Source organism: Rhinoderma darwinii (genome assembly GCF_050947455.1).
Source record: "Rhinoderma darwinii isolate aRhiDar2 chromosome 5 unlocalized genomic scaffold, aRhiDar2.hap1 SUPER_5_unloc_8, whole genome shotgun sequence".
NCBI classification, from domain to species: Eukaryota; Metazoa; Chordata; class Amphibia; order Anura; family Rhinodermatidae; genus Rhinoderma; species Rhinoderma darwinii.
In genome coordinates this window covers 42,921-55,620 of record NW_027461821.1, presented here as the reverse complement: position 1 = coordinate 55,620, position 12,700 = coordinate 42,921, and the positions used below count along the sequence as shown (strand labels likewise).

Here is a 12,700-nt window from a genome sequence, read left to right as displayed (position 1 = left end):
TCCAATGTGAAATGCCGGAAACACAGAAACACAGACGACACACAACAAGAGGTGGCAATCTATTCATTAATTGCATTTAATCAATGAGCTCATTATCACTCATGCATTGTCCAACAGTTGTTGAAATAATGGGATTAAAAGGGGAGATCCCTTCAGAAAGACAGAAACAATAGCAAAGACAAAAAACACTTTTGGAATCTGCTTTTAGTCAACACATAAGGAAAGGGTGCACCGGTCCTGGAAATACTGCAATACCAGGTCAATGCGTGGAGTGGACAGAGCAAGCTCTATTTCCATCTCCCTGTTCTAAAAATCCATTTAATATATGGTCCCCAGATAGGGGACGTATCAGATATTAAACTGATAAGAACAGATACTACACTTGATCTTAGCCAAAAGGCCGAGAAGCGATAACCCGAACGGGCCGCGCGTTGCCCGAGCCTGCCCGATACTGCTGTTCAGCCCTTGCAGCGATTCAGCCTACTTCTAGGCAATTCCATGGGGCCCTGCAGGCTCACACACTCACAGCTACACGGGAGGTGAATAAAGGCCGGAGAGGAAGCCAGACAGGATTTGCTTCTTTTGCTTGCACCACAATGCAGTGCTGAAAGAGGAGGAATCTACATAAAAACGCCTTCCTGGCAACGCCCAAATGCCCTGCTGCCATGCAGATAAACACTGGCAGCGGCAGCAAGTGCATGCCCACAGCCACCCCTTGTTCCTTCACACCTTGTATCAGCTGTAATCCAGTCCAGTCCAGTGCTGCCTGCTGAGCAGCACTGACCAACACTGCCTGGGCCCAGGCTTTTATCTCTGAGGCCCCATTATGATGTCAGAAAGCTGGCTCTGGAATCCTGAGGGCTCCACTATGACACGTGCAAAGTTCCGTCTGAACTTTATATAAGACGGTGAGGCTCAGTCAGTCACTCAGTGTTGCCTGAGAGGGCAACACTGCAACAGCCGGCCGCCAGGCTGTCTTTTTTTTGCACAGCTAGTTGCCTCCAGGAGGCCACAAGAGGGAGACAAGGGACTGCAAAATGGAAAATAGGCATCCACCAACTTTACAGACAACTTCTCCTTGCTCCTACAACCTCCATCCTTGCACAGTTTGTTATTCTTCTAGGTAACATAGTAACAAATCCAAATTGCTGCTCTCTTTGTAGGCAAGCAAGGCTTTGTTGCAACTGCAATTCTTACTTCTTCTTGAAATGTAGGGACGACAGTACATTCCATCACATCCATCTAGTGTACACAGGTAGGTCCATTGTGGCGGGCAGGCGAGCGGGCGGGCTGCTTTATTGGCTGTTTGCTGTTCCCCTACTCCACTCCACTATTTGACTGTTGTGCTGCATCAATCAATCAATCAATCAATCAATCAATCAATCAATCAATCAATCAATCAATCAGTGGCTGGCTCAGGTGCAGCTCTTTAACTTACCTAAAAGGGAGGGCGGAGAGAAGACAAGGAAGGTGAATGAGGTGTTCCAATGTGAAATGCCGGAAACACAGAAACACAGACGACACACAACAAGAGGTGGCAATCTATTCATTAATTGCATTTAATCAATGAGCTCATTATCACTCATGCATTGTCCAACAGGTGTTGAAATAATGGGATTAAAAGGGGAGATCCCTTCAGAAAGACAGAAACAATAGCAAAGACAAAAAACACTTTTGGAATCTGCTTTTAGTCAACACATAAGGAAAGGGTGCACCGGTCCTGGAAATACTGCAATACCAGGTCAATGCGTGGAGTGGACAGAGCAAGCTCTATTTCCATCTCCCTGTTCTAAAAATCCATTTAATATATGGTCCCCAGATAGGGGACGTATCAGATATTAAACTGATAAGAACAGATACTACACTTGATCTTAGCCAAAAGGCCGAGAAGCGATAACCCGAACGGGCCGCGCGTTGCCCGAGCCTGCCCGATACTGCTGTTCAGCCCTTGCAGCGATTCAGCCTACTTCTAGGCAATTCCATGGGGCCCTGCAGGCTCACACACTCACAGCTACACGGGAGGTGAATAAAGGCCGGAGAGGAAGCCAGACAGGATTTGCTTCTTTTGCTTGCACCACAATGCAGTGCTGAAAGAGGAGGAATCTACATAAAAACGCCTTCCTGGCAACGCCCAAATGCCCTGCTGCCATGCAGATAAACACTGGCAGCGGCAGCAAGTGCATGCCCACAGCCACCCCTTGTTCCTTCACACCTTGTATCAGCTGTAATCCAGTCCAGTCCAGTGCTGCCTGCTGAGCAGCACTGACCAACACTGCCTGGGCCCAGGCTTTTATCTCTGAGGCCCCATTATGATGTCAGAAAGCTGGCTCTGGAATCCTGAGGGCTCCACTATGACACGTGCAATGTTCCGTCTGAACTTTATATAAGACGGTGAGGCTCAGTCAGTCACTCAGTGTTGCCTGAGAGGGCAACACTGCAACAGCCGGCCGCCAGGCTGTCTTTTTTTTGCACAGCTAGTTGCCTCCAGGAGGCCACAAGAGGGAGACAAGGGACTGCAAAATGGAAAATAGGCATCCACCAACTTTACAGACAACTTCTCCTTGCTCCTACAACCTCCATCCTTGCACAGTTTGTTATTCTTCTAGGTAACATAGTAACAAATCCAAATTGCTGCTCTCTTTGTAGGCAAGCAAGGCTTTGTTGCAACTGCAATTCTTACTTCTTCTTGAAATGTAGGGACGACAGTACATTCCATCACATCCATCTAGTGTACACAGGTAGGTCCATTGTGGCGGGCAGGCGAGCGGGCGGGCTGCTTTATTGGCTGTTTGCTGTTCCCCTACTCCACTCCACTATTTGACTGTTGTGCTGCATCAATCAATCAATCAATCAATCAATCAATCAATCAATCAATCAATCAATCAGTGGCTGGCTCAGGTGCAGCTCTTTAACTTACCTAAAAGGGAGGGCGGAGAGAAGACAAGGAAGGTGAATGAGGTGTTCCAATGTGAAATGCCGGAAACACAGAAACACAGACGACACACAACAAGAGGTGGCAATCTATTCATTAATTGCATTTAATCAATGAGCTCATTATCACTCATGCATTGTCCAACAGGTGTTGAAATAATGGGATTAAAAGGGGAGATCCCTTCAGAAAGACAGAAACAATAGCAAAGACAAAAAACACTTTTGGAATCTGCTTTTAGTCAACACATAAGGAAAGGGTGCACCGGTCCTGGAAATACTGCAATACCAGGTCAATGCGTGGAGTGGACAGAGCAAGCTCTATTTCCATCTCCCTGTTCTAAAAATCCATTTAATATATGGTCCCCAGATAGGGGACGTATCAGATATTAAACTGATAAGAACAGATACTACACTTGATCTTAGCCAAAAGGCCGAGAAGCGATAACCCGAACGGGCCGCGCGTTGCCCGAGCCTGCCCGATACTGCTGTTCAGCCCTTGCAGCGATTCAGCCTACTTCTAGGCAATTCCATGGGGCCCTGCAGGCTCACACACTCACAGCTACACGGGAGGTGAATAAAGGCCGGAGAGGAAGCCAGACAGGATTTGCTTCTTTTGCTTGCACCACAATGCAGTGCTGAAAGAGGAGGAATCTACATAAAAACACCTTCCTGGCAACGCCCAAATGCCCTGCTGCCATGCAGATAAACACTGGCAGCGGCAGCAAGTGCATGCCCACAGCCACCCCTTGTTCCTTCACACCTTGTATCAGCTGTAATCCAGTCCAGTCCAGTGCTGCCTGCTGAGCAGCACTGACCAACACTGCCTGGGCCCAGGCTTTTATCTCTGAGGCCCCATTATGATGTCAGAAAGCTGGCTCTGGAATCCTGAGGGCTCCACTATGACACGTGCAAAGTTCCGTCTGAACTTTATATAAGACGGTGAGGCTCAGTCAGTCACTCAGTGTTGCCTGAGAGGGCAACACTGCAACAGCCGGCCGCCAGGCTGTCTTTTTTTTGCACAGCTAGTTGCCTCCAGGAGGCCACAAGAGGGAGACAAGGGACTGCAAAATGGAAAATAGGCATCCACCAACTTTACAGACAACTTCTCCTTGCTCCTACAACCTCCATCCTTGCACAGTTTGTTATTCTTCTAGGTAACATAGTAACAAATCCAAATTGCTGCTCTCTTTGTAGGCAAGCAAGGCTTTGTTGCAACTGCAATTCTTACTTCTTCTTGAAATGTAGGGACGACAGTACATTCCATCACATCCATCTAGTGTACACAGGTAGGTCCATTGTGGCGGGCAGGCGAGCGGGCGGGCTGCTTTATTGGCTGTTTGCTGTTCCCCTACTCCACTCCACTATTTGACTGTTGTGCTGCATCAATCAATCAATCAATCAATCAATCAATCAATCAATCAATCAATCAATCAGTGGCTGGCTCAGGTGCAGCTCTTTAACTTACCTAAAAGGGAGGGCGGAGAGAAGACAAGGAAGGTGAATGAGGTGTTCCAATGTGAAATGCCGGAAACACAGAAACACAGACGACACACAACAAGAGGTGGCAATCTATTCATTAATTGCATTTAATCAATGAGCTCATTATCACTCATGCATTGTCCAACAGGTGTTGAAATAATGGGATTAAAAGGGGAGATCCCTTCAGAAAGACAGAAACAATAGCAAAGACAAAAAACACTTTTGGAATCTGCTTTTAGTCAACACATAAGGAAAGGGTGCACCGGTCCTGGAAATACTGCAATACCAGGTCAATGCGTGGAGTGGACAGAGCAAGCTCTATTTCCATCTCCCTGTTCTAAAAATCCATTTAATATATGGTCCCCAGATAGGGGACGTATCAGATATTAAACTGATAAGAACAGATACTACACTTGATCTTAGCCAAAAGGCCGAGAAGCGATAACCCGAACGGGCCGCGCGTTGCCCGAGCCTGCCCGATACTGCTGTTCAGCCCTTGCAGCGATTCAGCCTACTTCTAGGCAATTCCATGGGGCCCTGCAGGCTCACACACTCACAGCTACACGGGAGGTGAATAAAGGCCGGAGAGGAAGCCAGACAGGATTTGCTTCTTTTGCTTGCACCACAATGCAGTGCTGAAAGAGGAGGAATCTACATAAAAACGCCTTCCTGGCAACGCCCAAATGCCCTGCTGCCATGCAGATAAACACTGGCAGCGGCAGCAAGTGCATGCCCACAGCCACCCCTTGTTCCTTCACACCTTGTATCAGCTGTAATCCAGTCCAGTCCAGTGCTGCCTGCTGAGCAGCACTGACCAACACTGCCTGGGCCCAGGCTTTTATCTCTGAGGCCCCATTATGATGTCAGAAAGCTGGCTCTGGAATCCTGAGGGCTCCACTATGACACGTGCAAAGTTCCGTCTGAACTTTATATAAGACGGTGAGGCTCAGTCAGTCACTCAGTGTTGCCTGAGAGGGCAACACTGCAACAGCCGGCCGCCAGGCTGTCTTTTTTTTGCACAGCTAGTTGCCTCCAGGAGGCCACAAGAGGGAGACAAGGGACTGCAAAATGGAAAATAGGCATCCACCAACTTTACAGACAACTTCTCCTTGCTCCTACAACCTCCATCCTTGCACAGTTTGTTATACTTCTAGGTAACATAGTAACAAATCCAAATTGCTGCTCTCTTTGTAGGCAAGCAAGGCTTTGTTGCAACTGCAATTCTTACTTCTTCTTGAAATGTAGGGACGACAGTACATTCCATCACATCCATCTAGTGTACACAGGTAGGTCCATTGTGGCGGGCAGGCGAGCGGGCGGGCTGCTTTATTGGCTGTTTGCTGTTCCCCTACTCCACTCCACTATTTGACTGTTGTGCTGCATCAATCAATCAATCAATCAATCAATCAATCAATCAATCAATCAGTGGCTGGCTCAGGTGCAGCTCTTTAACTTACCTAAAAGGGAGGGCGGAGAGAAGACAAGGAAGGTGAATGAGGTGTTCCAATGTGAAATGCCGGAAACACAGAAACACAGACGACACACAACAAGAGGTGGCAATCTATTCATTAATTGCATTTAATCAATGAGCTCATTATCACTCATGCATTGTCCAACAGGTGTTGAAATAATGGGATTAAAAGGGGAGATCCCTTCAGAAAGACAGAAACAATAGCAAAGACAAAAAACACTTTTGGAATCTGCTTTTAGTCAACACATAAGGAAAGGGTGCACCGGTCCTGGAAATACTGCAATACCAGGTCAATGCGTGGAGTGGACAGAGCAAGCTCTATTTCCATCTCCCTGTTCTAAAAATCCATTTAATATATGGTCCCCAGATAGGGGACGTATCAGATATTAAACTGATAAGAACAGATACTACACTTGATCTTAGCCAAAAGGCCGAGAAGCGATAACCCGAACGGGCCGCGCGTTGCCCGAGCCTGCCCGATACTGCTGTTCAGCCCTTGCAGCGATTCAGCCTACTTCTAGGCAATTCCATGGGGCCCTGCAGGCTCACACACTCACAGCTACACGGGAGGTGAATAAAGGCCGGAGAGGAAGCCAGACAGGATTTGCTTCTTTTGCTTGCACCACAATGCAGTGCTGAAAGAGGAGGAATCTACATAAAAACGCCTTCCTGGCAACGCCCAAATGCCCTGCTGCCATGCAGATAAACACTGGCAGCGGCAGCAAGTGCATGCCCACAGCCACCCCTTGTTCCTTCACACCTTGTATCAGCTGTAATCCAGTCCAGTCCAGTGCTGCCTGCTGAGCAGCACTGACCAACACTGCCTGGGCCCAGGCTTTTATCTCTGAGGCCCCATTATGATGTCAGAAAGCTGGCTCTGGAATCCTGAGGGCTCCACTATGACACGTGCAAAGTTCCGTCTGAACTTTATATAAGACGGTGAGGCTCAGTCAGTCACTCAGTGTTGCCTGAGAGGGCAACACTGCAACAGCCGGCCGCCAGGCTGTCTTTTTTTTGCACAGCTAGTTGCCTCCAGGAGGCCACAAGAGGGAGACAAGGGACTGCAAAATGGAAAATAGGCATCCACCAACTTTACAGACAACTTCTCCTTGCTCCTACAACCTCCATCCTTGCACAGTTTGTTATTCTTCTAGGTAACATAGTAACAAATCCAAATTGCTGCTCTCTTTGTAGGCAAGCAAGGCTTTGTTGCAACTGCAATTCTTACTTCTTCTTGAAATGTAGGGACGACAGTACATTCCATCACATCCATCTAGTGTACACAGGTAGGTCCATTGTGGCGGGCAGGCGAGCGGGCGGGCTGCTTTATTGGCTGTTTGCTGTTCCCCTACTCCACTCCACTATTTGACTGTTGTGCTGCATCAATCAATCAATCAATCAATCAATCAATGCTCAGGTGCAGCTCTTTAACTTACCTAAAAGGGAGGGCGGAGAGAAGACAAGGAAGGTGAATGAGGTGTTCCAATGTGAAATGCCGGAAACACAGAAACACAGACGACACACAACAAGAGGTGGCAATCTATTCATTAATTGCATTTAATCAATGAGCTCATTATCACTCATGCATTGTCCAACAGGTGTTGAAATAATGGGATTAAAAGGGGAGATCCCTTCAGAAAGACAGAAACAATAGCAAAGACAAAAAACACTTTTGGAATCTGCTTTTAGTCAACACATAAGGAAAGGGTGCACCGGTCCTGGAAATACTGCAATACCAGGTCAATGCGTGGAGTGGACAGAGCAAGCTCTATTTCCATCTCCCTGTTCTAAAAATCCATTTAATATATGGTCCCCAGATAGGGGACGTATCAGATATTAAACTGATAAGAACAGATACTACACTTGATCTTAGCCAAAAGGCCGAGAAGCGATAACCCGAACGGGCCGCGCGTTGCCCGAGCCTGCCCGATACTGCTGTTCAGCCCTTGCAGCGATTCAGCCTACTTCTAGGCAATTCCATGGGGCCCTGCAGGCTCACACACTCACAGCTACACGGGAGGTGAATAAAGGCCGGAGAGGAAGCCAGACAGGATTTGCTTCTTTTGCTTGCACCACAATGCAGTGCTGAAAGAGGAGGAATCTACATAAAAACGCCTTCCTGGCAACGCCCAAATGCCCTGCTGCCATGCAGATAAACACTGGCAGCGGCAGCAAGTGCATGCCCACAGCCACCCCTTGTTCCTTCACACCTTGTATCAGCTGTAATCCAGTCCAGTCCAGTGCTGCCTGCTGAGCAGCACTGACCAACACTGCCTGGGCCCAGGCTTTTATCTCTGAGGCCCCATTATGATGTCAGAAAGCTGGCTCTGGAATCCTGAGGGCTCCACTATGACACGTGCAAAGTTCCGTCTGAACTTTATATAAGACGGTGAGGCTCAGTCAGTCACTCAGTGTTGCCTGAGAGGGCAACACTGCAACAGCCGGCCGCCAGGCTGTCTTTTTTTTGCACAGCTAGTTGCCTCCAGGAGGCCACAAGAGGGAGACAAGGGACTGCAAAATGGAAAATAGGCATCCACCAACTTTACAGACAACTTCTCCTTGCTCCTACAACCTCCATCCTTGCACAGTTTGTTATTCTTCTAGGTAACATAGTAACAAATCCAAATTGCTGCTCTCTTTGTAGGCAAGCAAGGCTTTGTTGCAACTGCAATTCTTACTTCTTCTTGAAATGTAGGGACGACAGTACATTCCATCACATCCATCTAGTGTACACAGGTAGGTCCATTGTGGCGGGCAGGCGAGCGGGCGGGCTGCTTTATTGGCTGTTTGCTGTTCCCCTACTCCACTCCACTATTTGACTGTTGTGCTGCAATCAATCAATCAATCAATCAATCAATCAATCAATCAATCAATCAGTGGCTGGCTCAGGTGCAGCTCTTTAACTTACCTAAAAGGGAGGGCGGAGAGAAGACAAGGAAGGTGAATGAGGTGTTCCAATGTGAAATGCCGGAAACACAGAAACACAGACGACACACAACAAGAGGTGGCAATCTATTCATTAATTGCATTTAATCAATGAGCTCATTATCACTCATGCATTGTCCAACAGGTGTTGAAATAATGGGATTAAAAGGGGAGATCCCTTCAGAAAGACAGAAACAATAGCAAAGACAAAAAACACTTTTGGAATCTGCTTTTAGTCAACACATAAGGAAAGGGTGCACCGGTCCTGGAAATACTGCAATACCAGGTCAATGCGTGGAGTGGACAGAGCAAGCTCTATTTCCATCTCCCTGTTCTAAAAATCCATTTAATATATGGTCCCCAGATAGGGGACGTATCAGATATTAAACTGATAAGAACAGATACTACACTTGATCTTAGCCAAAAGGCCGAGAAGCGATAACCCGAACGGGCCGCGCGTTGCCCGAGCCTGCCCGATACTGCTGTTCAGCCCTTGCAGCGATTCAGCCTACTTCTAGGCAATTCCATGGGGCCCTGCAGGCTCACACACTCACAGCTACACGGGAGGTGAATAAAGGCCGGAGAGGAAGCCAGACAGGATTTGCTTCTTTTGCTTGCACCACAATGCAGTGCTGAAAGAGGAGGAATCTACATAAAAACGCCTTCCTGGCAACGCCCAAATGCCCTGCTGCCATGCAGATAAACACTGGCAGCGGCAGCAAGTGCATGCCCACAGCCACCCCTTGTTCCTTCACACCTTGTATCAGCTGTAATCCAGTCCAGTCCAGTGCTGCCTGCTGAGCAGCACTGACCAACACTGCCTGGGCCCAGGCTTTTATCTCTGAGGCCCCATTATGATGTCAGAAAGCTGGCTCTGGAATCCTGAGGGCTCCACTATGACACGTGCAAAGTTCCGTCTGAACTTTATATAAGACGGTGAGGCTCAGTCAGTCACTCAGTGTTGCCTGAGAGGGCAACACTGCAACAGCCGGCCGCCAGGCTGTCTTTTTTTTGCACAGCTAGTTGCCTCCAGGAGGCCACAAGAGGGAGACAAGGGACTGCAAAATGGAAAATAGGCATCCACCAACTTTACAGACAACTTCTCCTTGCTCCTACAACCTCCATCCTTGCACAGTTTGTTATTCTTCTAGGTAACATAGTAACAAATCCAAATTGCTGCTCTCTTTGTAGGCAAGCAAGGCTTTGTTGCAACTGCAATTCTTACTTCTTCTTGAAATGTAGGGACGACAGTACATTCCATCACATCCATCTAGTGTACACAGGTAGGTCCATTGTGGCGGGCAGGCGAGCGGGCGGGCTGCTTTATTGGCTGTTTGCTGTTCCCCTACTCCACTCCACTATTTGACTGTTGTGCTGCATCAATCAATCAATCAATCAATCAATCAATCAATCAATCAATCAATCAATCAATCAGTGGCTGGCTCAGGTGCAGCTCTTTAACTTACCTAAAAGGGAGGGCGGAGAGAAGACAAGGAAGGTGAATGAGGTGTTCCAATGTGAAATGCCGGAAACACAGAAACACAGACGACACACAACAAGAGGTGGCAATCTATTCATTAATTGCATTTAATCAATGAGCTCATTATCACTCATGCATTGTCCAACAGGTGTTGAAATAATGGGATTAAAAGGGGAGATCCCTTCAGAAAGACAGAAACAATAGCAAAGACAAAAAACACTTTTGGAATCTGCTTTTAGTCAACACATAAGGAAAGGGTGCACCGGTCCTGGAAATACTGCAATACCAGGTCAATGCGTGGAGTGGACAGAGCAAGCTCTATTTCCATCTCCCTGTTCTAAAAATCCATTTAATATATGGTCCCCAGATAGGGGACGTATCAGATATTAAACTGATAAGAACAGATACTACACTTGATCTTAGCCAAAAGGCCGAGAAGCGATAACCCGAACGGGCCGCGCGTTGCCCGAGCCTGCCCGATACTGCTGTTCAGCCCTTGCAGCGATTCAGCCTACTTCTAGGCAATTCCATGGGGCCCTGCAGGCTCACACACTCACAGCTACACGGGAGGTGAATAAAGGCCGGAGAGGAAGCCAGACAGGATTTGCTTCTTTTGCTTGCACCACAATGCAGTGCTGAAAGAGGAGGAATCTACATAAAAACGCCTTCCTGGCAACGCCCAAATGCCCTGCTGCCATGCAGATAAACACTGGCAGCGGCAGCAAGTGCATGCCCACAGCCACCCCTTGTTCCTTCACACCTTGTATCAGCTGTAATCCAGTCCAATCCAGTCCAGTCCAGTGCTGCCTGCTGAGCAGCACTGACCAACACTGCCTGGGCCCAGGCTTTTATCTCTGAGGCCCCATTATGATGTCAGAAAGCTGGCTCTGGAATCCTGAGGGCTCCACTATGACACGTGCAAAGTTCCGTCTGAACTTTATATAAGACGGTGAGGCTCAGTCAGTCACTCAGTGTTGCCTGAGAGGGCAACACTGCAACAGCCGGCCGCCAGGCTGTCTTTTTTTTGCACAGCTAGTTGCCTCCAGGAGGCCACAAGAGGGAGACAAGGGACTGCAAAATGGAAAATAGGCATCCACCAACTTTACAGACAACTTCTCCTTGCTCCTACAACCTCCATCCTTGCACAGTTTGTTATTCTTCTAGGTAACATAGTAACAAATCCAAATTGCTGCTCTCTTTGTAGGCAAGCAAGGCTTTGTTGCAACTGCAATTCTTACTTCTTCTTGAAATGTAGGGACGACAGTACATTCCATCACATCCATCTAGTGTACACAGGTAGGTCCATTGTGGCGGGCAGGCGAGCGGGCGGGCTGCTTTATTGGCTGTTTGCTGTTCCCCTACTCCACTCCACTATTTGACTGTTGTGCTGCAATCAATCAATCAATCAATCAATCAATCAATCAATCAATCAATCAATCAGTGGCTGGCTCAGGTGCAGCTCTTTAACTTACCTAAAAGGGAGGGCGGAGAGAAGACAAGGAAGGTGAATGAGGTGTTCCAATGTGAAATGCCGGAAACACAGAAACACAGACGACACACAACAAGAGGTGGCAATCTATTCATTAATTGCATTTAATCAATGAGCTCATTATCACTCATGCATTGTCCAACAGGTGTTGAAATAATGGGATTAAAAGGGGAGATCCCTTCAGAAAGACAGAAACAATAGCAAAGACAAAAAACACTTTTGGAATCTGCTTTTAGTCAACACATAAGGAAAGGGTGCACCGGTCCTGGAAATACTGCAATACCAGGTCAATGCGTGGAGTGGACAGAGCAAGCTCTATTTCCATCTCCCTGTTCTAAAAATCCATTTAATATATGGTCCCCAGATAGGGGACGTATCAGATATTAAACTGATAAGAACAGATACTACACTTGATCTTAGCCAAAAGGCCGAGAAGCGATAACCCGAACGGGCCGCGCGTTGCCCGAGCCTGCCCGATACTGCTGTTCAGCCCTTGCAGCGATTCAGCCTACTTCTAGGCAATTCCATGGGGCCCTGCAGGCTCACACACTCACAGCTACACGGGAGGTGAATAAAGGCCGGAGAGGAAGCCAGACAGGATTTGCTTCTTTTGCTTGCACCACAATGCAGTGCTGAAAGAGGAGGAATCTACATAAAAACGCCTTCCTGGCAACGCCCAAATGCCCTGCTGCCATGCAGATAAACACTGGCAGCGGCAGCAAGTGCATGCCCACAGCCACCCCTTGTTCCTTCACACCTTGTATCAGCTGTAATCCAGTCCAGTCCAGTGCTGCCTGCTGAGCAGCACTGACCAACACTGCCTGGGCCCAGGCTTTTATCTCTGAGGCCCCATTATGATGTCAGAAAGCTGGCTCTGGAATCCTGAGGGCTCCACTATGACACGTGCAAAGTTCCGTCTGAACTT

General features: G+C 47.9%; 9 non-coding genes across 9 annotated transcripts; all 9 read right to left on the bottom strand.

Moving 5' to 3' along the window:
* Positions 1–221: 221 nt before the first annotated feature.
* LOC142697526 (U2 spliceosomal RNA) lies at positions 222–412 on the bottom strand. The gene has a single exon (XR_012865312.1). It is a non-coding gene; the product is annotated as a U2 spliceosomal RNA (small nuclear RNA).
* A 1,292-nt stretch (positions 413–1,704) lies between these two features.
* On the bottom strand, positions 1,705–1,895 carry LOC142697514 (U2 spliceosomal RNA). Its single transcript, XR_012865301.1, has one exon. It is a non-coding gene; the product is annotated as a U2 spliceosomal RNA (small nuclear RNA).
* A 1,288-nt stretch (positions 1,896–3,183) lies between these two features.
* On the bottom strand, positions 3,184–3,374 carry LOC142697502 (U2 spliceosomal RNA). The gene has a single exon (XR_012865290.1). It is a non-coding gene; the product is annotated as a U2 spliceosomal RNA (small nuclear RNA).
* Positions 3,375–4,662: 1,288 nt separating this feature from the next.
* LOC142697490 (U2 spliceosomal RNA) lies at positions 4,663–4,853 on the bottom strand. Its single transcript, XR_012865279.1, has one exon. It is a non-coding gene; the product is annotated as a U2 spliceosomal RNA (small nuclear RNA).
* Positions 4,854–6,133: 1,280 nt separating this feature from the next.
* Positions 6,134–6,324, bottom strand: LOC142697478 (U2 spliceosomal RNA). The gene has a single exon (XR_012865268.1). It is a non-coding gene; the product is annotated as a U2 spliceosomal RNA (small nuclear RNA).
* Positions 6,325–7,583: 1,259 nt separating this feature from the next.
* Positions 7,584–7,774, bottom strand: LOC142697465 (U2 spliceosomal RNA). Its single transcript, XR_012865257.1, has one exon. It is a non-coding gene; the product is annotated as a U2 spliceosomal RNA (small nuclear RNA).
* A 1,281-nt stretch (positions 7,775–9,055) lies between these two features.
* LOC142697453 (U2 spliceosomal RNA) lies at positions 9,056–9,246 on the bottom strand. Its single transcript, XR_012865246.1, has one exon. It is a non-coding gene; the product is annotated as a U2 spliceosomal RNA (small nuclear RNA).
* A 1,292-nt stretch (positions 9,247–10,538) lies between these two features.
* Positions 10,539–10,729, bottom strand: LOC142697441 (U2 spliceosomal RNA). The gene has a single exon (XR_012865235.1). It is a non-coding gene; the product is annotated as a U2 spliceosomal RNA (small nuclear RNA).
* Positions 10,730–12,024: 1,295 nt separating this feature from the next.
* LOC142697429 (U2 spliceosomal RNA) lies at positions 12,025–12,215 on the bottom strand. Its single transcript, XR_012865224.1, has one exon. It is a non-coding gene; the product is annotated as a U2 spliceosomal RNA (small nuclear RNA).
* Between the last annotated feature and the right edge of the window lie 485 nt (positions 12,216–12,700).